The sequence below is a fragment of the Phyllobates terribilis genome, unplaced genomic scaffold (genome assembly GCF_046119375.1).
Source record: "Phyllobates terribilis strain yellow unplaced genomic scaffold, ASM4611937v1 Scaffold_8__6_contigs__length_399053987, whole genome shotgun sequence".
In the NCBI taxonomy this organism is placed as follows: Eukaryota; Metazoa; Chordata; class Amphibia; order Anura; family Dendrobatidae; genus Phyllobates; species Phyllobates terribilis.
Window position 1 is genome coordinate 345,319,059 of NW_027362768.1, and position 21,811 is coordinate 345,340,869.

Genomic DNA, 21,811 nt, shown 5'->3' on the forward strand with positions numbered 1-21,811 from the left:
TGGCTAACTGAAGAGAAACAATGATACCAAGAACCAGCCTCCTTTTAAAGTGTCCAGTGATGTCATTCTTGCTTAATCATGACTGATTGATTGCCAGCCCTGTCCTCATCAACACCCACACCTGTGTTAATTGATCAATCACTAAAACAATGTTAGCTGCTCCTTTTAAGGCAGGACTGCAATGATGTTGAAATGTGTTTTGGGGGTTAAAGTTAATTTTCTGGGCAAATATTGACTTTGCAAGTACAGTAATTGCTGTTAAGCTGATCACTCTTTGACATTCAGGAGTATATGCAAATTGCCATTACAAAAATGAAGCAGTAAACTTTGGAAAAATTACTATTTGTCTCATTCTCAATACTTTTGGCCATGACTGTACACTGTCTGTTAACTTATTTTTTGTGCTAATAAAAGATATATTCAATCAAAAAATCTGTTCTTATCAGTTTAATATCTGATACGTCCCCTATCTGGGGACCATATATTAAATGGATTTTTAGAACAGGGAGATGGAAAAAGAGCTTGCTCTGTCCACTCCACGCATTGACCTGGTATTGCAGTATCTCCAGGACCGGTGCACCCCTTCTTTAATGCAGTTTCTAAAATCAGAAAGAATTGAATTCAATGCTTTTTGTTCATTTGGCTTGTTTGTCGGATTTTGGGATGGACTCTTTGGCTTTGCTTTTCTTCTCCTCATTGGATTTTTCATGTTAAAAGTTGCAGAAGCCAGATGACAAGCTCATTTTGGTTCAACTTCAGCAACTGTGCATTGCATTGCCATGTAATGTAATGCAATGCTATCTATCTAGCTCTCCCTCTATACTTCCTTTTGGATAAACAGACATATTAGGCAAGCATTTTGGAGCTTTCACCTAAATAACTACAGGTGGTGAGATAAGCTGCACAATATAATTGACCTTTCAGTATATTGTTGCACACACACCATCTATTTAGCAAATGCCCTTGTTATCAACAGCAGCCTTTTAAACTCACCTGAGCTAACAGGTATGTGCGCTGGTTACTCTGCTGCGCTTAAAATTTCTTTTTTGGTTTGCTACAATGCCTTTTCTGAAACGTTGTCTCCCTCTGCTGGAACACTGACTTCTTTCATTTAATGCCTGCAGACTATAAAAGAGAAACCAACCCAAAAAGTTTGGTTGATTAGTCTGTGGCATTCTTTTAAACTGTTGCTTATGGCGGTCTCTGTGAGCTTCTCAGTGACATTCAGCCATCCAGGTATCCCGCCTGCAGTAGACGGAATGTGGCAATGGAACGCTGGCTGCGCATGTCATAATAGGCTCTGAGCCTTTATATACCTGCGCACAGCAGCAGCCACCTTCAGTCTGCTGCTGGACAGCCAGCAGCAGCAGCAGCAGGAGAGGTAATTAATCAGCAACCCTCCTGCTAAGGGTAGACAGCTGCTCGCTCCACCCCCCCCCCCCCCGCCTTAATTGGTTCTCCTCCCTTCCAACGGTGTTGAGGAGGGTGGGAACAGCCGGGGGTTGAGGGTACTGTGCTAAAAGAGGTGGAGTTATGCAGATCTAAAACGCGTGGATTGCAGCAGCAGCAAGCCGAAAAGTGCAGGCATGTGAGGGATCTAGAGGTTGACAGCATGTCTTCTTAACGGGAGTCCAGGTGGCCATCTCCACAAATGGACTTTTCAGAATCCTTGGGTGGCACCGTAGTCGGAAACCAATTCTGGTTATCGCTTCTCGGCCTTTTGGCTAAGATCAAGTGTAGTATCTGTTCTTATCAGTTTAATATCTGATACGTCCCCTATCTGGGGACCATATATTAAATGGATTTTTAGAACAGGGAGATGGAAAAAGAGCTTGCTCTGTCCACTCCACGCATTGACCTGGTATTGCAGTATCTCCAGGACCGGTGCACCCCTTCTTTAATGCAGTTTCTAAAATCAGAAAGAATTGAATTCAATGCTTTTTGTTCATTTGGCTTGTTTGTCGGATTTTGGGATGGACTCTTTGGCTTTGCTTTTCTTCTCCTCATTGGATTTTTCATGTTAAAAGTTGCAGAAGCCAGATGACAAGCTCATTTTGGTTCAACTTCAGCAACTGTGCATTGCATTGCCATGTAATGTAATGCAATGCTATCTATCTAGCTCTCCCTCTATACTTCCTTTTGGATAAACAGACATATTAGGCAAGCATTTTGGAGCTTTCACCTAAATAACTACAGGTGGTGAGATAAGCTGCACAATATAATTGACCTTTCAGTATATTGTTGCACACACACCATCTATTTAGCAAATGCCCTTGTTATCAACAGCAGCCTTTTAAACTCACCTGAGCTAACAGGTATGTGAGCTGGTTACTCTGCTGCGCTTAAAATTTCTTTTTTGGTTTGCTACAATGCCTTTTCTGAAACGTTGTCTCCCTCTGCTGGAACACTGACTTCTTTCATTTAATGCCTGCAGACTATAAAAGAGAAACCAACCCAAAAAGTTTGGTTGATTAGTCTGTGGCATTCTTTTAAACTGTTGCTTATGGCGGTCTCTGTGAGCTTCTCAGTGACATTCAGCCATCCAGGTATCCCGCCTGCAGTAGACGGAATGTGGCAATGGAACGCTGGCTGCGCGTGTCATAATAGGCTCTGAGCCTTTATATACCTGCGCACAGCAGCAGCCACCTTCAGTCTGCTGCTGGACAGCCAGCAGCAGCAGCAGCAGCAGGAGAGGTAATTAATCAGCAACCCTCCTGCTAAGGGTAGACAGCTGCTCGTTCCACCCCCCCCCCCCCCCGCCTTAATTGGTTATCCTCCCTTCCAACGTTGTTGAGGCGGGTGGGAACAGCCGGGGGTTGAGGGTACTGTGCTAAAAGAGGTGGAGTTATGCAGATCTAAAACGCGTGGATTGCAGCAGCAGCAAGCCGAAAAGTGCAGGCATGTGAGGGATCTAGAGGTTGACAGCATGTCTTCTTAACGGGAGTCCAGGTGGCCATCTCCACAAATGGACTTTTCAGAATCCTTGGGTGGCACCGTAGTCGGAAACCAATTCTGGTTATCGCTTCTCGGCCTTTTGGCTAAGATCAAGTGTAGTATCTGTTCTTATCAGTTTAATATCTGATACGTCCCCTATCTGGGGACCATATATTAAATGGATTTTTAGAACAGGGAGATGGAAAAAGAGCTTGCTCTGTCCACTCCACGCATTGACCTGGTATTGCAGTATCTCCAGGACCGGTGCACCCCTTCTTTAATGCAGTTTCTAAAATCAGAAAGAATTGAATTCAATGCTTTTTGTTCATTTGGCTTGTTTGTCGGATTTTGGGATGGACTCTTTGGCTTTGCTTTTCTTCTCCTCATTGGATTTTTCATGTTAAAAGTTGCAGAAGCCAGATGACAAGCTCATTTTGGTTCAACTTCAGCAACTGTGCATTGCATTGCCATGTAATGTAATGCAATGCTATCTATCTAGCTCTCCCTCTATACTTCCTTTTGGATAAACAGACATATTAGGCAAGCATTTTGGAGCTTTCACCTAAATAACTACAGGTGGTGAGATAAGCTGCACAATATAATTGACCTTTCAGTATATTGTTGCACACACACCATCTATTTAGCAAATGCCCTTGTTATCAACAGCAGCCTTTTAAACTCACCTGAGCTAACAGGTATGTGAGCTGGTTACTCTGCTGCGCTTAAAATTTCTTTTTTGGTTTGCTACAATGCCTTTTCTGAAACGTTGTCTCCCTCTGCTGGAACACTGACTTCTTTCATTTAATGCCTGCAGACTATAAAAGAGAAACCAACCCAAAAAGTTTGGTTGATTAGTCTGTGGCATTCTTTTAAACTGTTGCTTATGGCGGTCTCTGTGAGCTTCTCAGTGACATTCAGCCATCCAGGTATCCCGCCTGCAGTAGACGGAATGTGGCAATGGAACGCTGGCTGCGCGTGTCATAATAGGCTCTGAGCCTTTATATACCTGCGCACAGCAGCAGCCACCTTCAGTCTGCTGCTGGACAGCCAGCAGCAGCAGCAGCAGCAGGAGAGGTAATTAATCAGCAACCCTCCTGCTAAGGGTAGACAGCTGCTCGTTCCACCCCCCCCCCCCCCCGCCTTAATTGGTTCTCCTCCCTTCCAACGGTGTTGAGGCGGGTGGGAACAGCCGGGGGTTGAGGGTACTGTGCTAAAAGAGGTGGAGTTATGCAGATCTAAAACGCGTGGATTGCAGCAGCAGCAAGCCGAAAAGTGCAGGCATGTGAGGGATCTAGAGGTTGACAGCATGTCTTCTTAACGGGAGTCCAGGTGGCCATCTCCACAAATGGACTTTTCAGAATCCTTGGGTGGCACCGTAGTCGGAAACCAATTCTGGTTATCACTTCTTGGCCTTTTGGCTAAGATCAAGTGTAGTATCTGTTCTTATCAGTTTAATATCTGATACGTCCCCTATCTGGGGACCATATATTAAATGGATTTTTAGAACAGGGAGATGGAAAAAGAGCTTGCTCTGTCCACTCCACGCATTGACCTGGTATTGCAGTATCTCCAGGACCGGTGCACCCCTTCTTTAATGCAGTTTCTAAAATCAGAAAGAATTGAATTCAATTCTTTTTGTTCATTTGGCTTGTTTGTCGGATTTTGGGATGGACTCTTTGGCTTTGCTTTTCTTCTCCTCATTGGATTTTTCATGTTAAAAGTTGCAGAAGCCAGATGACAAGCTCATTTTGGTTCAACTTCAGCAACTGTGCATTGCATTGCCATGTAATGTAATGCAATGCTATCTATCTAGCTCTCCCTCTATACTTCCTTTTGGATAAACAGACATATTAGGCAAGCATTTTGGAGCTTTCACCTAAATAACTACAGGTGGTGAGATAAGCTGCACAATATAATTGACCTTTCAGTATATTGTTGCACACACACCATCTATTTAGCAAATGCCCTTGTTATCAACAGCAGCCTTTTAAACTCACCTGAGCTAACAGGTATGTGAGCTGGTTACTCTGCTGCGCTTAAAATTTCTTTTTTGGTTTGCTACAATGCCTTTTCTGAAACGTTGTCTCCCTCTGCTGGAACACTGACTTCTTTCATTTAATGCCTGCAGACTATAAAAGAGAAACCAACCCAAAAAGTTTGGTTGATTAGTCTGTCGCATTCTTTTAAACTGTTGCTTATGGCGGTCTCTGTGAGCTTCTCAGTGACATTCAGCCATCCAGGTATCCCGCCTGCAGTAGACGGAATGTGGCAATGGAACGCTGGCTGCGCGTGTCATAATAGGCTCTGAGCCTTTATATACCTGCGCACAGCAGCAGCCACCTTCAGTCTGCTGCTGGACAGCCAGCAGCAGCAGCAGCAGCAGGAGAGGTAATTAATCAGCAACCCTCCTGCTAAGGGTAGACAGCTGCTCGTTCCACCCCCCCCCCGCCTTAATTGGTTCTCCTCCCTTCCAACGGTGTTGAGGCGGGTGGGAACAGCCGGGGGTTGAGGGTACTGTGCTAAAAGAGGTGGAGTTATGCAGATCTAAAACGCGTGGATTGCAGCAGCAGCAAGCCGAAAAGTGCAGGCATGTGAGGGATCTAGAGGTTGACAGCATGTCTTCTTAACGGGAGTCCAGGTGGCCATCTCCACAAATGGACTTTTCAGAATCCTTGGGTGGCACCGTAGTCGGAAACCAATTCTGGTTATCGTTTCTCGGCCTTTTGGCTAAGATCAAGTGTAGTATCTGTTCTTATCAGTGTTTCACTTTGTCTGGGGATCCAAGATGGACAGAGTCAGGCGGGCCGTCATGTACAAGGAGCCTTGCAAGGGTGGGAAGGGCGTTCCAGATATCCCCACCCTCCTGCGATCCTCTTTTGTGTGTGATTGTGTCCGCCGGACTTTGCAAGTCAAGAATGGCTCCGCGGGCAGGTCCATGTCTCGCTTCTTCCTGCTTCCTCTTTGGAGGCGACTCGGCTGGGACAAGTGGGACAGCTCCTTCCCCTACAACTGGACGACGCCATGGTTCTACGGAGACGTCGTTCGATTTGTGGGGGAACATCAACTGGAGGGACTCAAGCCCGACTTGTGGAAGCCCAAAACTATCCACAAGCTCATCAGAGCCAAGGATGACATGGAGAACATCGCAGGACTTCACCAGGACACGCTGGATACTGTGTGGACAAATGTGTCGTCTGACAGGCTGACCAACGGGCACAAGGACTTGTCGTGGATGGCGATTCAGGGCGGACTGCCCGTCCGGTCATTCATGCATGCCCGGAACCTGTGCAAGACCCGGTACTGCCCAAGGTGCCCCTTCGTGGAGGAAACATCTTTGCACACTTTTTGGGACTGCGGATTTGCACAGCGCCTGTTGACTGCCCTTGAGGACGACCTGAGGAACTCTGTCCCCAGGGCGAGCCTATCGCACCATTCTGTGCTTTATGGACTCTTCCCTGGGGTTCATACCGTCGGAGCCATCCAGGAGGCTTGGCGCCTTATGAACTGCTTCAAGGATGCCGTTTGGGTCGCCAGGAACCGGCTCATCTTGAGGAGGGAGAGGATGTCCATCCAGGACTGCCGCAGGCTGATCCACAGCCTGCTCAGAGACTATTCCATCGTGGACGGTCCGGAGGACGAGGATGAGGACTAAACCCCTCCTCCCCCTCTCCCCTTATGTGTCTTGTCTTTCAATAAAGCTTCGGGCCTGTGATTTTCCCCTCCCCATCCCCTTTTTCCCAATCCCCATCCCTTATCACGGTTCGTCGTACTGTATTGATTGACATGCTTTTTCTTTCAGATTGAGTGTTTTGTGTAGCATAGGGGTGTGATGTGTCTAGTTAGTGCGTCGTATCCTCATGCTATGTAAATATGATGTAGAATTCTGTGTGTACTGGGCTGCGGCACTGTACACTGTCTGTTAACTTATTTTTTGTGCTAATAAAAGATATATTCAATCAAAAAATCTGTTCTTATCAGTTTAATATCTGATACGTCCCCTATCTGGGGACCATATATTAAATGGATTTTTAGAACAGGGAGATGGAAAAAGAGCTTGCTCTGTCCACTCCACGCATTGACCTGGTATTGCAGTATCTCCAGGACCGGTGCACCCCTTCTTTAATGCAGTTTCTAAAATCAGAAAGAATTGAATTCAATGCTTTTTGTTCATTTGGCTTGTTTGTCGGATTTTGGGATGGACTCTTTGGCTTTGCTTTTCTTCTCCTCATTGGATTTTTCATGTTAAAAGTTGCAGAAGCCAGATGACAAGCTCATTTTGGTTCAACTTCAGCAACTGTGCATTGCATTGCCATGTAATGTAATGCAATGCTATCTATCTAGCTCTCCCTCTATACTTCCTTTTGGATAAACAGACATATTAGGCAAGCATTTTGGAGCTTTCACCTAAATAACTACAGGTGGTGAGATAAGCTGCACAATATAATTGACCTTTCAGTATATTGTTGCACACACACCATCTATTTAGCAAATGCCCTTGTTATCAACAGCAGCCTTTTAAACTCACCTGAGCTAACAGGTATGTGAGCTGGTTACTCTGCTGCGCTTAAAATTTCTTTTTTGGTTTGCTACAATGCCTTTTCTGAAACGTTGTCTCCCTCTGCTGGAACACTGACTTCTTTCATTTAATGCCTGCAGACTATAAAAGAGAAACCAACCCAAAAAGTTTGGTTGATTAGTCTGTGGCATTCTTTTAAACTGTTGCTTATGGCGGTCTCTGTGAGCTTCTCAGTGACATTCAGCCATCCAGGTATCCCGCCTGCAGTAGACGGAATGTGGCAATGGAACGCTGGCTGCGCGTGTCATAATAGGCTCTGAGCCTTTATATACCTGCGCACAGCAGCAGCCACCTTCAGTCTGCTGCTGGACAGCCAGCAGCAGCAGCAGCAGCAGGAGAGGTAATTAATCAGCAACCCTCCTGCTAAGGGTAGACAGCTGCTCGTTCCACCCCCCCCCCCCGCCTTAATTGGTTCTCCTCCCTTCCAACGGTGTTGAGGCGGGTGGGAACAGCCGGGGGTTGAGGGTACTCTGCTAAAAGAGGTGGAGTTATGCAGATCTAAAACGCGTGGATTGCAGCAGCAGCAAGCCGAAAAGTGCAGGCATGTGAGGGATCTAGAGGTTGACAGCATGTCTTCTTAACGGGAGTCCAGGTGGCCATCTCCACAAATTGACTTTTCAGAATCCTTGGGTGGCACCGTAGTCGGAAACCAATTCTGGTTATCGCTTCTCGGCCTTTTGGCTAAGATCAAGTGTAGTATCTGTTCTTATCAGTGTTTCACTTTGTCTGGGGATCCAAGATGGACAGAGTCAGGCGGGCCGTCATGTACAAGGAGCCTTGCAAGGGTGGGAAGGGCGTTCCAGATATCCCCACCCTCCTGCGATCCTCTTTTGTGTGTGATTGTGTCCGCCGGACTTTGCAAGTCAAGAATGGCTCCGCGGGCAGGTCCATGTCTCGCTTCTTCCTGCTTCCTCTTTGGAGGCGACTCGGCTGGGACAAGTGGGACAGCTCCTTCCCCTACAACTGGACGACGCCATGGTTCTACGGAGACGTCGTTCGATTTGTGGGGGAACATCAACTGGAGGGACTCAAGCCCGACTTGTGGAAGCCCAAAACTATCCACAAGCTCATCAGAGCCAAGGATGACATGGAGAACATCGCAGGACTTCACCAGGACACGCTGGAGACTGTGTGGACAAATGTGTCGTCTGACAGGCTGACCAACGGGCACAAGGACTTGTCGTGGATGGCGATTCAGGGCGGACTGCCCGTCCGGTCATTCATGCATGCCCGGAACCTGTGCAAGACCCGGTACTGCCCAAGGTGCCCCTTCGTGGAGGAAACATCTTTGCACACTTTTTGGGACTGCGGATTTGCACAGCGCCTGTTGACTGCCCTTGAGGACGACCTGAGGAACTCTGTCCCCAGGGCGAGCCTATCGCACCATTCTGTGCTTTATGGACTCTTCCCTGGGGTTCATACCGTCGGAGCCATCCAGGAGGCTTGGCGCCTTATGAACTGCTTCAAGGATGCCGTTTGGGTCGCCAGGAACCGGCTCATCTTGAGGAGGGAGAGGATGTCCATCCAGGACTGCCGCAGGCTGATCCACAGCCTGCTCAGAGACTATTCCATCGTGGACGGTCCGGAGGACGAGGATGAGGACTAAACCCCTCCTCCCCCTCTCCCCTTGTGTCTTGTCTTTCAATAAAGCTTCGGGCCTGTGATTTTCCCCTCCCCATCCCCTTTTTCCCAATCCCCATCCCTTATCACGGTTCGTCGTACTGTATTGATTGACATGCTATTTCTTTCAGATTGAGTGTTTTGTGTAGCATAGGGGTGTGATGTGTCTAGTTAGTGCGTCGTATACTCATGCTATGTAAATATGATGTAGAATTCTGTGTGTACTGGGCTGCGGCACTGTACACTGTCTGTTAACTTATTTTTTGTGCTAATAAAAGATATATTCAATCAAAAAATCTGTTCTTATCAGTTTAATATCTGATACGTCCCCTATCTGGGGACCATATATTAAATGGATTTTTAGAACAGGGAGATGGAAAAAGAGCTTGCTCTGTCCACTCCACGCATTGACCTGGTATTGCAGTATCTCCAGGACCGGTGCACCCCTTCTTTAATGCAGTTTCTAAAATCAGAAAGAATTGAATTCAATGCTTTTTGTTCATTTGGCTTGTTTGTCGGATTTTGGGATGGACTCTTTGGCTTTGCTTTTCTTCTCCTCATTGGATTTTTCATGTTAAAAGTTGCAGAAGCCAGATGACAAGCTCATTTTGGTTCAACTTCAGCAACTGTGCATTGCATTGCCATGTAATGTAATGCAATGCTATCTATCTAGCTCTCCCTCTATACTTCCTTTTGGATAAACAGACATATTAGGCAAGCATTTTGGAGCTTTCACCTAAATAACTACAGGTGGTGAGATAAGCTGCACAATATAATTGACCTTTCAGTATATTGTTGCACACACACCATCTATTTAGCAAATGCCCTTGTTATCAACAGCAGCCTTTTAAACTCACCTGAGCTAACAGGTATGTGAGCTGGTTACTCTGCTGCGCTTAAAATTTCTTTTTTGGTTTGCTACAATGCCTTTTCTGAAACGTTGTCTCCCTCTGCTGGAACACTGACTTCTTTCATTTAATGCCTGCAGACTATAAAAGAGAAACCAACCCAAAAAGTTTGGTTGATTAGTCTGTGGCATTCTTTTAAACTGTTGCTTATGGCGGTCTCTGTGAGCTTCTCAGTGACATTCAGCCATCCAGGTATCCCGCCTGCAGTAGACGGAATGTGGCAATGGAACGCTGGCTGCGCGTGTCATAATAGGCTCTGAGCCTTTATATACCTGCGCACAGCAGCAGCCACCTTCAGTCTGCTGCTGGACAGCCAGCAGCAGCAGCAGCAGCAGGAGAGGTAATTAATCAGCAACCCTCCTGCTAAGGGTAGACAGCTGCTCGTTCCACCCCCCCCCCGCCTTAATTGGTTCTCCTCCCTTCCAACGGTGTTGAGGCGGGTGGGAACAGCCGGGGGTTGAGGGTACTGTGCTAAAAGAGGTGGAGTTATGCAGATCTAAAACGCGTGGATTGCAGCAGCAGCAAGCCGAAAAGTGCAGGCATGTGAGGGATCTAGAGGTTGACAGCATGTCTTCTTAACGGGAGTCCAGGTGGCCATCTCCACAAATGGACTTTTCAGAATCCTTGGGTGGCACCGTAGTCGGAAACCAATTCTGGTTATCGCTTCTCGGCCTTTTGGCTAAGATCAAGTATAGTATCTGTTCTTATCAGTTTAATATCTGATACGTCCCCTATCTGGGGACCATATATTAAATGGATTTTTAGAACAGGGAGATGGAAAAAGAGCTTGCTCTGTCCACTCCACGCATTGACCTGGTATTGCAGTATCTCCAGGACCGGTGCACCCCTTCTTTAATGCAGTTTCTAAAATCAGAAAGAATTGAATTCAATGCTTTTTGTTCATTTGGCTTGTTTGTCGGATTTTGGGATGGACTCTTTGGCTTTGCTTTTCTTCTCCTCATTGGATTTTTCATGTTAAAAGTTGCAGAAGCCAGATGACAAGCTCATTTTGGTTCAACTTCAGCAACTGTGCATTGCATTGCCATGTAATGTAATGCAATGCTATCTATCTAGCTCTCCCTCTATACTTCCTTTTGGATAAACAGACATATTAGGCAAGCATTTTGGAGCTTTCACCTAAATAACTACAGGTGGTGAGATAAGCTGCACAATATAATTGACCTTTCAGTATATTGTTGCACACACACCATCTATTTAGCAAATGCCCTTGTTATCAACAGCAGCCTTTTAAACTCACCTGAGCTAACAGGTATGTGAGCTGGTTACTCTGCTGCGCTTAAAATTTCTTTTTTGGTTTGCTACAATGCCTTTTCTGAAACGTTGTCTCCCTCTGCTGGAACACTGACTTCTTTCATTTAATGCCTGCAGACTATAAAAGAGAAACCAACCCAAAAAGTTTGGTTGATTAGTCTGTGGCATTCTTTTAAACTGTTGCTTATGGCGGTCTCTGTGAGCTTCTCAGTGACATTCAGCCATCCAGGTATCCCGCCTGCAGTAGACGGAATGTGGCAATGGAACGCTGGCTGCGCGTGTCATAATAGGCTCTGAGCCTTTATATACCTGCGCACAGCAGCAGCCACCTTCAGTCTGCTGCTGGACAGCCAGCAGCAGCAGCAGCAGGAGAGGTAATTAATCAGCAACCCTCCTGCTAAGGGTAGACAGCTGCTCGTTCCACCCCCCCCCCCGCCTTAATTGGTTCTCCTCCCTTCCAACGGTGTTGAGGCGGGTGGGAACAGCCGGGGGTTGAGGGTACTGTGCTAAAAGAGGTGGAGTTATGCAGATCTAAAACGCGTGGATTGCAGCAGCAGCAAGCCGAAAAGTGCAGGCATGTGAGGGATCTAGAGGTTGACAGCATGTCTTCTTAACGGGAGTCCAGGTGGCCATCTCCACAAATGGACTTTTCAGAATCCTTGGGTGGCACCGTAGTCGGAAACCAATTCTGGTTATCGCTTCTCGGCCTTTTGGCTAAGATCAAGTGTAGTATCTGTTCTTATCAGTTTAATATCTGATACGTCCCCTATCTGGGGACCATATATTAAATGGATTTTTAGAACAGGGAGATGGAAAAAGAGCTTGCTCTGTCCACTCCACGCATTGACCTGGTATTGCAGTATCTCCAGGACCGGTGCACCCCTTCTTTAATGCAGTTTCTAAAATCAGAAAGAATTGAATTCAATGCTTTTTGTTCATTTGGCTTGTTTGTCGGATTTTGGGATGGACTCTTTGGCTTTGCTTTTCTTCTCCTCATTGGATTTTTCATGTTAAAAGTTGCAGAAGCCAGATGACAAGCTCATTTTGGTTCAACTTCAGCAACTGTGCATTGCATTGCCATGTAATGTAATGCAATGCTATCTATCTAGCTCTCCCTCTATACTTCCTTTTGGATAAACAGACATATTAGGCAAGCATTTTGGAGCTTTCACCTAAATAACTACAGGTGGTGAGATAAGCTGCACAATATAATTGACCTTTCAGTATATTGTTGCACACACACCATCTATTTAGCAAATGCCCTTGTTATCAACAGCAGCCTTTTAAACTCACCTGAGCTAACAGGTATGTGAGCTGGTTACTCTGCTGTGCTTAAAATTTCTTTTTTGGTTTGCTACAATGCCTTTTCTGAAACGTTGTCTCCCTCTGCTGGAACACTGACTTCTTTCATTTAATGCCTGCAGACTATAAAAGAGAAACCAACCCAAAAAGTTTGGTTGATTAGTCTGTGGCATTCTTTTAAACTGTTGCTTATGGCGGTCTCTGTGAGCTTCTCAGTGACATTCAGCCATCCAGGTATCCCGCCTGCAGTAGACGGAATGTGGCAATGGAACGCTGGCTGCGCGTGTCATAATAGGCTCTGAGCCTTTATATACCTGCGCACAGCAGCAGCCACCTTCAGTCTGCTGCTGGACAGCCAGCAGCAGCAGCAGCAGGAGAGGTAATTAATCAGCAACCCTCCTGCTAAGGGTAGACAGCTGCTCGTTCCACCCCCCCCCCCCCCGCCTTAATTGGTTCTCCTCCCTTCCAACGGTGTTGAGGCGGGTGGGAACAGCCGGGGGTTGAGGGTACTGTGCTAAAAGAGGTGGAGTTATGCAGATCTAAAACGCGTGGATTGCAGCAGCAGCAAGCCGAAAAGTGCAGGCATGTGAGGGATCTAGAGGTTGACAGCATGTCTTCTTAACGGGAGTCCAGGTGGCCATCTCCACAAATGGACTTTTCAGAATCTTTGGGTGGCACCGTAGTCGGAAACCAATTCTGGTTATCGCTTCTCGGCCTTTTGGCTAAGATCAAGTGTAGTATCTGTTCTTATCAGTTTAATATCTGATACGTCCCCTATCTGGGGACCATATATTAAATGGATTTTTAGAACAGGGAGATGGAAAAAGAGCTTGCTCTGTCCACTCCACGCATTGACCTGGTATTGCAGTATCTCCAGGACCGGTGCACCCCTTCTTTAATGCAGTTTCTAAAATCAGAAAGAATTGAATTCAATGCTTTTTGTTCATTTGGCTTGTTTGTCGGATTTTGGGATGGACTCTTTGGCTTTGCTTTTCTTCTCCTCATTGGATTTTTCATGTTAAAAGTTGCAGAAGCCAGATGACAAGCTCATTTTGGTTCAACTTCAGCAACTGTGCATTGCATTGCCATGTAATGTAATGCAATGCTATCTATCTAGCTCTCCCTCTATACTTCCTTTTGGATAAACAGACATATTAGGCAAGCATTTTGGAGCTTTCACCTAAATAACTACAGGTGGTGAGATAAGCTGCACAATATAATTGACCTTTCAGTATATTGTTGCACACACACCATCTATTTAGCAAATGCCCTTGTTATCAACAGCAGCCTTTTAAACTCACCTGAGCTAACAGGTATGTGAGCTGGTTACTCTGCTGCGCTTAAAATTTCTTTTTTGGTTTGCTACAATGCCTTTTCTGAAACGTTGTCTCCCTCTGCTGGAACACTGACTTCTTTCATTTAATGCCTGCAGACTATAAAAGAGAAACCAACCCAAAAAGTTTGGTTGATTAGTCTGTGGCATTCTTTTAAACTGTTGCTTATGGCGGTCTCTGTGAGCTTCTCAGTGACATTCAGCCATCCAGGTATCCCGCCTGCAGTAGACGGAATGTGGCAATGGAACGCTGGCTGCGCGTGTCATAATAGGCTCTGAGCCTTTATATACCTGCGCACAGCAGCAGCCACCTTCAGTCTGCTGCTGGACAGCCAGCAGCAGCAGCAGCAGCAGGAGAGGTAATTAATCAGCAACCCTCCTGCTAAGGGTAGACAGCTGCTCGTTCCACCCCCCCCCCCGCCTTAATTGGTTCTCCTCCCTTCCAACGGTGTTGAGGCGGGTGGGAACAGCCGGGGGTTGAGGGTACTCTGCTAAAAGAGGTGGAGTTATGCAGATCTAAAACGCGTGGATTGCAGCAGCAGCAAGCCGAAAAGTGCAGGCATGTGAGGGATCTAGAGGTTGACAGCATGTCTTCTTAACGGGAGTCCAGGTGGCCATCTCCACAAATGGACTTTTCAGAATCCTTGGGTGGCACCGTAGTCGGAAACCAATTCTGGTTATCGCTTCTCGGCCTTTTGGCTAAGATCAAGTGTAGTATCTGTTCTTATCAGTTTAATATCTGATACGTCCCCTATCTGGGGACCATATATTAAATGGATTTTTAGAACAGGGAGATGGAAAAAGAGCTTGCTCTGTCCACTCCACGCATTGACCTGGTATTGCAGTATCTCCAGGACCGGTGTACCCCTTCTTTAATGCAGTTTCTAAAATCAGAAAGAATTGAATTCAATGCTTTTTGTTCATTTGGCTTGTTTGTCGGATTTTGGGATGGACTCTTTGGCTTTGCTTTTCTTCTCCTCATTGGATTTTTCATGTTAAAAGTTGCAGAAGCCAGATGACAAGCTCATTTTGGTTCAACTTCAGCAACTGTGCATTGCATTGCCATGTAATGTAATGCAATGCTATCTATCTAGCTCTCCCTCTATACTTCCTTTTGGATAAACAGACATATTAGGCAAGCATTTTGGAGCTGTCACCTAAAGAACTACAGGTGGTGAGATAAGCTGCACAATATAATTGACCTTTCAGTATATTGTTGCACACACACCATCTATTTAGCAAATGCCCTTGTTATCAACAGCAGCCTTTTAAACTCACCTGAGCTAACAGGTATGTGAGCTGGTTACTCTGCTGCGCTTAAAATTTCTTTTTTGGTTTGCTACAATGCCTTTTCTGAAACGTTGTCTCCCTCTGCTGGAACACTGACTTCTTTCATTTAATGCCTGCAGACTATAAAAGAGAAACCAACCCAAAAAGTTTGGTTGATTAGTCTGTGGCATTCTTTTAAACTGTTGCTTATGGCGGTCTCTGTGAGCTTCTCAGTGACATTCAGCCATCCAGGTATCCCGCCTGCAGTAGACGGAATGTGGCAATGGAACGCTGGCTGCGCGTGTCATAATAGGCTCTGAGCCTTTATATACCTGCGCACAGCAGCAGCCACCTTCAGTCTGCTGCTGGACAGCCAGCAGCAGCAGCAGCAGCAGGAGAGGTAATTAATCAGCAACCCTCCTGCTAAGGGTAGACAGCTGCTCGTTCCACCCCCCCCCCGCCTTAATTGGTTCTCCTCCCTTCCAACGGTGTTGAGGCGGGTGGGAACAGCCGGGGGTTGAGGGTACTGTGCTAAAAGAGGTGGAGTTATGCAGATCTAAAACGCGTGGATTGCAGCAGCAGCAAGCCGAAAAGTGCAGGCATGTGAGGGATCTAGAGGTTGACAGCATGTCTTCTTAACGGGAGTCCAGGTGGCCATCTCCACAAATGGACTTTTCAGAATCCTTGGGTGGCACCGTAGTCGGAAACCAATTCTGGTTATCGCTTCTCGGCCTTTTGGCTAAGATCAAGTGTAGTATCTGTTCTTATCAGTTTAATATCTGATACGTCCCCTATCTGGGGACCATATATTAAATGGATTTTTAGAACAGGGAGATGGAAAAAGAGCTTGCTCTGTCCACTCCACGCATTGACCTGGTATTGCAGTATCTCCAGGACCGGTGCACCCCTTCTTTAATGCAGTTTCTAAAATCAGAAAGAATTGAATTCAATGCTTTTTGTTCATTTGGCTTGTTTGTCGGATTTTGGGATGGACTCTTTGGCTTTGCTTTTCTTCTCCTCATTGGATTTTTCATGTTAAAAGTTGCAGAAGCCAGATGACAAGCTCATTTTGGTTCAACTTCAGCAACTGTGCATTGCATTGCCATGTAATGTAATGCAATGCTATCTATCTAGCTCTCCCTCTATACTTCCTTTTGGATAAACAGACATATTAGGCAAGCATTTTGGAGCTTTCACCTAAATAACTACAGGTGGTGAGATAAGCTGCACAATATAATTGACCTTTCAGTATATTGTTGCACACACACCATCTATTTAGCAAATGCCCTTGTTATCAACAGCAGCCTTTTAAACTCACCTGAGCTAACAGGTATGTGAGCTGGTTACTCTGCTGCGCTTAAAATTTCTTTTTTGGTTTGCTACAATGCCTTTTCTGAAACGTTGTCTCCCTCTGCTGGAACACTGACTTCTTTCATTTAATGCCTGCAGACTATAAAAGAGAAACCAACCCAAAAAGTTTGGTTAATTGGTCTGTGGCATTCTTTTAAACTGTTGCTTATGGCGGTCTCTGTGAGCTTCTCAGTGACATTCAGCCATCCAGGTATCCCGCCTGCAGTAGACGGAATGTGGCAATGGAACGCTGGCTGCGCGTGTCATAATAGGCTCTGAGCCTTTATATACCTGCGCACAGCAGCAGCCACCTTCAGTCTGCTGCTGGACAGCCAGCAGCAGCAGCAGCAGCAGGAGAGGTAATTAATCAGCAACCCTCCTGCTAAGGGTAGACAGCTGCTCGTTCCACCCCCCCCCCCCGCCTTAATTGGTTCTCCTCCCTTCCAACGGTGTTGAGGCGGGTGGGAACAGCCGGGGGTTGAGGGTACTGTGGTAAAAGAGGTGGAGTTATGCAGATCTAAAACGCGTGGATTGCAGCAGCAGCAAGCTGAAAAGTGCAGGCATGTGAGGGATCTAGAGGTTGACAGCATGTCTTCTTAACGGGAGTCCAGGTGGCCATCTCCACAAATGGACTTTTCAGAATCCTTGGGTGGCACCGTAGTCGGAAACCAATTCTGGTTATCGCTTCTCGGCCTTTTGGCTAAGATCAAGTGTAGTATCTGTTCTTATCAGTTTAATATCTGATACGTCCCCTATCTGGGGACCATATATTAAATGGATTTTTAGAACAGGGAGATGGAAAAAGAGCTTGCTCTGTCCACTCCACGCATTGACCTGGTATTGCAGTATCTCCAGGACCGGTGCACCCCTTCTTTAATGCAGTTTCTAAAATCAGAAAGAATTGAATTCAATGCTTTTTGTTCATTTGGCTTGTTTGTCGGATTTTGGGATGGACTCTTTGGCTTTGCTTTTCTTCTCCTCATTGGATTTTTCATGTTAAAAGTTGCAGAAGCCAGATGACAAGCTCATTTTGGTTCAACTTCAGCAACTGTGCATTGCATTGCCATGTAATGTAATGCAATGCTATCTATCTAGCTCTCCCTCTATACTTCCTTTTGGATAAACAGACATATTAGGCAAGCATTTTGGAGCTTTCACCTAAATAACTACAGGTGGTGAGATAAGCTGCACAATATAATTGACCTTTCAGTATATTGTTGCACACACACCATCTATTTAGCAAATGCCCTTGTTATCAACAGCAGCCTTTTAAACTCACCTGAGCTAACAGGTATGTGAGCTGGTTACTCTGCTGCGCTTAAAATTTCTTTTTTGGTTTGCTACAATGCCTTTTCTGAAACGTTGTCTCCCTCTGCTGGAACACTGACTTCTTTCATTTAATGCCTGCAGACTATAAAAGAGAAACCAACCCAAAAAGTTTGGTTGATTAGTCTGTGGCATTCTTTTAAACTGTTGCTTATGGCGGTCTCTGTGAGCTTCTCAGTGACATTCAGCCATCCAGGTATCCCGCCTGCAGTAGACGGAATGTGGCAATGGAACGCTGGCTGCGCGTGTCATAATAGGCTCTGAGCCTTTATAAACCTGCGCACAGCAGCAGCCACCTTCAGTCTGCTGCTGGACAGCCAGCAGCAGGAGCAGCAACAGGAGAGGTAATTAATCAGCAACCCTCCTGCTAAGGGTAGACAGCTGCTCGTTCCACCCCCCCCCCCCGCCTTAATTGGTTCTACTCCCTTCCAACGGTGTTGAGGCGGGTGGGAACAGCCGGGGGTTGAGGGTACTGTGCTAAAAGAGGTGGAGTTATGCAGATCTAAAACGCGTGGATTGCAGCAGCAGCAAGCCGAAAAGTGCAGGCATGTGAGGGATCTAGAGGTTGACAGCATGTCTTCTTAACGGGAGTCCAGGTGGCCATCTCCACAAATGGACTTTTCAGAATCCTTGGGTGGCACCGTAGTCGGAAACCAATTCTGGTTATCGCTTCTCGGCCTTTTGGCTAAGATCAAGTGTAGTATCTGTTCTTATCAGTTTAATATCTGATACGTCCCCTATCTGGGGACCATATATTAAATGGATTTTTAGAACAGGGAGATGGAAAAAGAGCTTGCTCTGTCCACTCCACGCATTGACCTGGTATTGCAGTATCTCCAGGACCGGTGCACCCCTTCTTTAATGCAGTTTCTAAAATCAGAAAGAATTGAATTCAATGCTTTTTGTTCATTTGGCTTGTTTGTCGGATTTTGGGATGGACTCTTTGGCTTTGCTTTTCTTCTCCTCATTGGATTTTTCATGTTAAAAGTTGCAGAAGCCAGATGACAAGCTCATTTTGGTTCAACTTCAGCAACTGTGCATTGCATTGCCATGTAATGTAATGCAATGCTATCTATCTAGCTCTCCCTCTATACTTCCTTTTGGATAAACAGACATATTAGGCAAGCATTTTGGAGCTTTCACCTAAATAACTACAGGTGGTGAGATAAGCTGCACAATATAATTGACCTTTCAGTATATTGTTGCACACACACCATCTATTTAGCAAATGCCCTTGTTATCAACAGCAGCCTTTTAAACTCACCTGAGCTAACAGGTATGTGAGCTGGTTACTCTGCTGCGCTTAAAATTTCTTTTTTGGTTTGCTACAATGCCTTTTCTGAAACGTTGTCTCCCTCTGCTGGAACACTGACTTCTTTCATTTAATGCCTGCAGACTATAAAAGAGAAACCAACCCAAAAAGTTTGGTTGATTAGTCTGTGGCATTCTTTTAAACTGTTGCTTATGGCGGTCTCTGTGAGCTTCTCAGTGACATTCAGCCATCCAGGTATCCCGCCTGCAGTAGACGGAATGTGGCAATGGAACGCTGGCTGCGCGTGTCATAATAGGCTCTGAGCCTTTATATACCTGCGCACAGCAGCAGCCACCTTCAGTCTGCTGCTGGACAGCCAGCAGCAGCAGCAGCAGCAGGAGAGGTAATTAATCAGCAACCCTCCTGCTAAGGGTAGACAGCTGCTCGTTCCACCCCCCCCCCCGCCTTAATTGGTTCTCCTCCCTTCCAACGGTGTTGAGGCGGGTGGGAACAGCCGGGGGTTGAGGGTACTGTGCTAAAAGAGGTGGAGTTATGCAGATCTAAAACGCGTGGATTGCAGCAGCAGCAAGCCGAAAAGTGCAGGCATGTGAGGGATCTAGAGGTTGACAGCATGTCTTCTTAACGGGAGTCCAGGTGGCCATCTCCACAAATGGACTTTTCAGAATCCTTGGGTGGCACCGTAGTCGGAAACCAATTCTGGTTATCGCTTCTCGGCCTTTTGGCTAAGATCAAGTGTAGTATCTGTTCTTATCAGTTTAATATCTGATACGTCCCCTATCTGGGGACCATATATTAAATGGATTTTTAGAACAGGGAGATGGAAAAAGAGCTTGCTCTGTCCACTCCACGCATTGACCTGGTATTGCAGTATCTCCAGGACCGGTGCACCCCTTCTTTAATGCAGTTTCTAAAATCAGAAAGAATTGAATTCAATGCTTTTTGTTCATTTGGCTTGTTTGTCGGATTTTGGGATGGACTCTTTGGCTTTGCTTTTCTTCTCCTCATTGGATTTTTCATGTTAAAAGTTGCAGAAGCCAGATGACAAGCTCATTTTGGTTCAACTTCAGCAACTGTGCATTGCATTGCCATGTAATGTAATGCAATGCTATCTATCTAGCTCTCCCTCTATACTTCCTTTTGGATAAACAGACATATTAGGCAAGCATTTTGGAGCTTTCACCTAAATAACTACAGGTGGTGAGATAAGCTGCACAATATAATTGACCTTTCAGTATATTGTTGCACACACACCATCTATTTAGCAAATGCCCTTGTTATCAACAGCAGCCTTTTAAACTCACCTGAGCTAACAGGTATGTGAGCTGGTTACTCTGCTGCGCTTAAAATTTCTTTTTTGGTTTGCTACAATGCCTTTTCTGAAACGTTGTCTCCCTCTGCTGGAACACTGACTTCTTTCATTTAATGCCTGCAGACTATAAAAGAGAAACCAACCCAAAAAGTTTGGTTGATTAGTCTGTGGCATTCTTTTAAACTGTTGCTTATGGCGGTCTCTGTGAGCTTCTCAGTGACATTCAGCCATCCAGGTATCCCGCCTGCAGTAGACGGAATGTGGCAATGGAACGCTGGCTGCGCGTGTCATAATAGGCTCTGAGCCTTTATATACCTGCGCACAGCAGCAGCCACCTTCAGTCTGCTGCTGGACAGCCAGCAGCAGCAGCAGCAGCAGGAGAGGTAATTAATCAGCAACCCTCCTGCTAAGGGTAGACAGCTGCTCGTTCCACCCCCCCCCCGCCTTAATTGGTTCTCCTCCCTTCCAACGGTGTTGAGGCGGGTGGGAACAGCCGGGGGTTGAGGGTACTGTGCTAAAAGAGGTGGAGTTATGCAGATCTAAAACGCGTGGATTGCAGCAGCAGCAAGCCGAAAAGTGCAGGCATGTGAGGGATCTAGAGGTTGACAGCATGTCTTCTTAACGGGAGTCCAGGTGGCCATCTCCACAAATGGACTTTTCAGAATCCTTGGGTGGCACCGTAGTCGGAAACCAATTCTGGTTATCGCTTCTCAGCCTTTTGGCTAAGATCAAGTGTAGTATCTGTTCTTATCAGTTTAATATCTGATACGTCCCCTATCTGGGGACCATATATTAAATGGATTTTTAGAACAGGGAGATGGAAAAAGAGCTTGCTCTGTCCACTCCACGCATTGACCTGGTATTGCAGTATCTCCAGGACCGGTGCACCCCTTCTTTAATGCAGTTTCTAAAATCAGAAAGAATTGAATTCAATGCTTTTTGTTCATTTGGCTTGTTTGTCGGATTTTGGGATGGACTCTTTGGCTTTGCTTTTCTTCTCCTCATTGGATTTTTCATGTTAAAAGTTGCAGAAGCCAGATGACAAGCTCATTTTGGTTCAACTTCAGCAACTGTGCATTGCATTGCCATGTAATGTAATGCAATGCTATCTATCTAGCTCTTCCTCTATACTTCCTTTTGGATAAACAGACATATTAGGCAAGCATTTTGGAGCTTTCACCTAAATAACTACAGGTGGTGAGATAAGCTGCACAATATAATTGACCTTTCAGTATATTGTTGCACACACACCATCTATTTAGCAAATGCCCTTGTTATCAACAGCAGCCTTTTAAACTCACCTGAGCTAACAGGTATGTGAGCTGGTTACTCTGCTGCG

General features: G+C 45.9%; 15 non-coding genes and 2 pseudogenes across 15 annotated transcripts; all 17 read left to right on the forward strand.

The window, feature by feature from the left end:
- The first annotated feature begins 392 nt into the window (after positions 1–392).
- LOC141160113 (U2 spliceosomal RNA) lies at positions 393–585 on the forward strand. Its single transcript, XR_012250090.1, has one exon. It is a non-coding gene; the product is annotated as a U2 spliceosomal RNA (small nuclear RNA).
- Positions 586–1,704: 1,119 nt separating this feature from the next.
- LOC141159076 (U2 spliceosomal RNA) lies at positions 1,705–1,895 on the forward strand. The gene has a single exon (XR_012249090.1). It is a non-coding gene; the product is annotated as a U2 spliceosomal RNA (small nuclear RNA).
- Positions 1,896–3,018: 1,123 nt separating this feature from the next.
- On the forward strand, positions 3,019–3,209 carry LOC141159087 (U2 spliceosomal RNA). Its single transcript, XR_012249101.1, has one exon. It is a non-coding gene; the product is annotated as a U2 spliceosomal RNA (small nuclear RNA).
- Positions 3,210–4,332: 1,123 nt separating this feature from the next.
- Positions 4,333–4,523, forward strand: LOC141159495 (U2 spliceosomal RNA). The gene has a single exon (XR_012249501.1). It is a non-coding gene; the product is annotated as a U2 spliceosomal RNA (small nuclear RNA).
- A 1,118-nt stretch (positions 4,524–5,641) lies between these two features.
- LOC141160283 (U2 spliceosomal RNA) lies at positions 5,642–5,760 on the forward strand (annotated as a pseudogene).
- A 1,098-nt stretch (positions 5,761–6,858) lies between these two features.
- Positions 6,859–7,051, forward strand: LOC141160114 (U2 spliceosomal RNA). The gene has a single exon (XR_012250091.1). It is a non-coding gene; the product is annotated as a U2 spliceosomal RNA (small nuclear RNA).
- A 1,120-nt stretch (positions 7,052–8,171) lies between these two features.
- Positions 8,172–8,290, forward strand: LOC141160273 (U2 spliceosomal RNA; annotated as a pseudogene).
- A 1,096-nt stretch (positions 8,291–9,386) lies between these two features.
- LOC141160115 (U2 spliceosomal RNA) lies at positions 9,387–9,579 on the forward strand. The gene has a single exon (XR_012250092.1). It is a non-coding gene; the product is annotated as a U2 spliceosomal RNA (small nuclear RNA).
- A 1,118-nt stretch (positions 9,580–10,697) lies between these two features.
- LOC141159748 (U2 spliceosomal RNA) lies at positions 10,698–10,888 on the forward strand. Its single transcript, XR_012249747.1, has one exon. It is a non-coding gene; the product is annotated as a U2 spliceosomal RNA (small nuclear RNA).
- Positions 10,889–12,004: 1,116 nt separating this feature from the next.
- LOC141159099 (U2 spliceosomal RNA) lies at positions 12,005–12,195 on the forward strand. The gene has a single exon (XR_012249113.1). It is a non-coding gene; the product is annotated as a U2 spliceosomal RNA (small nuclear RNA).
- Positions 12,196–13,314: 1,119 nt separating this feature from the next.
- On the forward strand, positions 13,315–13,505 carry LOC141159110 (U2 spliceosomal RNA). The gene has a single exon (XR_012249124.1). It is a non-coding gene; the product is annotated as a U2 spliceosomal RNA (small nuclear RNA).
- Positions 13,506–14,624: 1,119 nt separating this feature from the next.
- LOC141159624 (U2 spliceosomal RNA) lies at positions 14,625–14,815 on the forward strand. Its single transcript, XR_012249627.1, has one exon. It is a non-coding gene; the product is annotated as a U2 spliceosomal RNA (small nuclear RNA).
- A 1,118-nt stretch (positions 14,816–15,933) lies between these two features.
- On the forward strand, positions 15,934–16,124 carry LOC141159121 (U2 spliceosomal RNA). Its single transcript, XR_012249135.1, has one exon. It is a non-coding gene; the product is annotated as a U2 spliceosomal RNA (small nuclear RNA).
- Positions 16,125–17,244: 1,120 nt separating this feature from the next.
- LOC141159133 (U2 spliceosomal RNA) lies at positions 17,245–17,435 on the forward strand. The gene has a single exon (XR_012249146.1). It is a non-coding gene; the product is annotated as a U2 spliceosomal RNA (small nuclear RNA).
- Positions 17,436–18,555: 1,120 nt separating this feature from the next.
- LOC141159145 (U2 spliceosomal RNA) lies at positions 18,556–18,746 on the forward strand. Its single transcript, XR_012249158.1, has one exon. It is a non-coding gene; the product is annotated as a U2 spliceosomal RNA (small nuclear RNA).
- A 1,119-nt stretch (positions 18,747–19,865) lies between these two features.
- On the forward strand, positions 19,866–20,056 carry LOC141159156 (U2 spliceosomal RNA). The gene has a single exon (XR_012249169.1). It is a non-coding gene; the product is annotated as a U2 spliceosomal RNA (small nuclear RNA).
- A 1,118-nt stretch (positions 20,057–21,174) lies between these two features.
- Positions 21,175–21,365, forward strand: LOC141159530 (U2 spliceosomal RNA). The gene has a single exon (XR_012249535.1). It is a non-coding gene; the product is annotated as a U2 spliceosomal RNA (small nuclear RNA).
- The last annotated feature ends 446 nt before the right edge of the window (positions 21,366–21,811 follow it).